At 38.6% G+C, this 2500-nt stretch overlaps 1 pseudogene; it reads right to left on the bottom strand.

Annotated features, from left to right (window-relative positions):
• LOC142917204 (28S ribosomal RNA) overlaps positions 1-2500 on the bottom strand; it is a 10414-nt pseudogene that overhangs the window by 2566 nt on the left and 5348 nt on the right.

Genomic DNA, 2500 nt, shown 5'->3' on the forward strand with positions numbered 1-2500 from the left:
CTTGGAAAATAACAAAATCTAATCTAAAACATCTTAAATAAAGCTTATTTGTAATCTTCTTTGTAGGCAGAAAATAGTAAGTTACAGGACTCTCGAACTGATGTAGTCCAAAAATAAAGAATTAAAATAACAAAGTCTAATCTATATAAGTGCTCTTGAATAGGCTTCGTGTAAAAAAATAGCAATAAAAAAATACCAAGTCTTCGTCTTGGAAAATAACAAAATCTAAAAGAAAAGTCTTCTTTGTGGAAAATAGTAAAATAAAAAACCAAGACTTCACCTTGGAAAATAACAAAATCTAATCTAAAACATCTTAAATAAAGCTGGTTTGTAGTCTTCTCTCGAACTGATGTAGTGCAAAAATAAAGAATTAAAATAACAAAGTCTAATCTATATAAGTGCTCTTGAATAAAGCTTCCTGTAAAAAAATACCAAAAAAAATACCAAGTCTTCGTCTTGGAAAATAACAAAATCTAAAAGAAAAGAAAAGTCTTCTTTGTGGAAAATAGTAAAATAAAAAAAACCAAGACTTCACCTTGGAAAATAACAAAATCTAATCTAAAACATCTTAAATAAAGCTTATTTCTAATCTTCTTTGTAGGCAGAAAATAGTAAGTTACAGGACTCTCGAACTGATGTAGTCCAAAAATAAAGAATTAAAATAACAAAGACCAATCTATATAAGTGCCCTTGAATAAGCTTCGTGTAAAAAATAGCAATATAATAAAAATACCAAGTCTTCGTCTTGGAAAATAACAAAATCTAAAAGAAAGGTCTTCTTTATGGAAAATAGTAAAATAAGAATACCAAGACTTCACCTTGGAAAATAACAAAACCATCTTGAAAAAAGCTTATTTTTAATCTTCTTTGTAGGCAGAAAATAGTAAGGCGAAAATAAAGTCCCCTCTAAGCTCTAAAGTAACAAATACGACGTGTTAAAAAAAAAAAAACTAACAATAAAAAAAAGAACCAAGACTCCGTCTTGGAAAATAACAATCTAAATTGTGGAAAATAGTAAAATGAAATAAAAACCGACTTCACCTTCGAAAATAACAAAATCAATCTAAAACAAATGACATCTTAAAACAAAACTATTATTTGTTTCGGAGGTTGTCTATGACTGTTCATAGACCGCATAATTTCCACAGAACATTCTCAGAATATCAAGAGAGAAAAGCAGCGTTCTGCGGGAAATCATCTTGGCCAGTGATGTCGTTCTGGGTTTGGTCAGGCCCAGGGAGGTAAGTACCTCGTTATTCTCAAGGGGCCACTTTCCTCTTGCCCCAACCGGGAATCCAAAGAATGTGACCTTGCTAGCCTTCGTCAGCACTTTGACTTGATCACCAAGAGGGGTATAGTACGAAACTTTGTGCGAGGCAGCATCTGACAAGGTATTCTTTGAAAGCTCAAAACGGACGGTGACATCGATCACAACCGCCTCCTCATCTTTTGCAAACACGAGGTCAGGCTTTCTCATCTCTCCCGTCTCGGATATGAACCGTGGCTCTTTGTATACAGACCAGCCCAATCTAGCCGCTTCGTCTGCCAGAATGTTACTGATCTTGTTATGTCGCGCAATTCTTGCTTTCTGTACTGCAGGACATTGACCGAGAATGTGCGAAAGGGACTCGAGTCTGGCAGAGCATTTCCTGCAGGAACGTAAGGCCCCATCTCTGCCTCTGTTCAAGCTTTCTCTTGTTGGGTAAATATTTGCCCTTAGTTGTAGTGCTGCGATAAAGAAGCATTGTTTAAAGCCGCACCATGGCCTCAACCAAGCATTACTGATTCTATCATGCGCAAAGTTTACAATGCCCCTTCCTTGAACCGGCTTTTCGCACCATCTCTGAAATTCATGCTCCCTCCAATCGCAGGGTCTCGGATATACAGGTTCTTTTGACACCGAGTCCCTGAGAACGAATGTTGGGATTGCATCACTGTCACCCCCTGCTCGTACCCACAAATTACGGTATTCTTCCTCCATACCCTGCGAGGACACAATATTACGGGTGATAGCATCGGACGAGTTTGCTATACGTTGCAGCCTTCTAACTTGAACCGAAGGGATTGTTTTTTCCAGTTTCAAGATGGCAAGGCCTCCGTCTCGGGCTCTGGCATATAACAGTCCATCACAAGTTGAAGCGGGAAGGTGGAGCCATCCTTTTACCGCCTTTCTAATCTCTTGGTCCAACCCACGGAGAGTTGATTGCTTGCAGTCCGAGTGGTCTGCAGGATATAACAATCTGGGTAGGGCATAGGCATTGAGTAGTTCAACCTTCTGAGTTGGCTTCAGAGGCGCCTCATCGATTTTCGAGATCCATGTCTTTAGCTGACAATGTAGATCAGGCTGTATAGTGCCAGTCCAAGGGCCAATTTTTAGACCAAGGTATTTCGTTGATTCATCAGGTTGGATCATATGGACATCTTTATTTTTGATAGTCCATGGGTCGCAGTTGTTCACCGTATATGAATCTTTGGTTGGGCTTATCATGAAGCCCTGGCA

This window comes from Petromyzon marinus, unplaced genomic scaffold (genome assembly GCF_048934315.1).
Source record: "Petromyzon marinus isolate PM22_M1 ecotype Great Lakes invasive population unplaced genomic scaffold, UKy_Petmar_22M1.pri1.0 PM_G_Scaffold_43, whole genome shotgun sequence".
Lineage (NCBI taxonomy): Eukaryota > Metazoa > Chordata > Hyperoartia > Petromyzontiformes > Petromyzontidae > Petromyzon > Petromyzon marinus.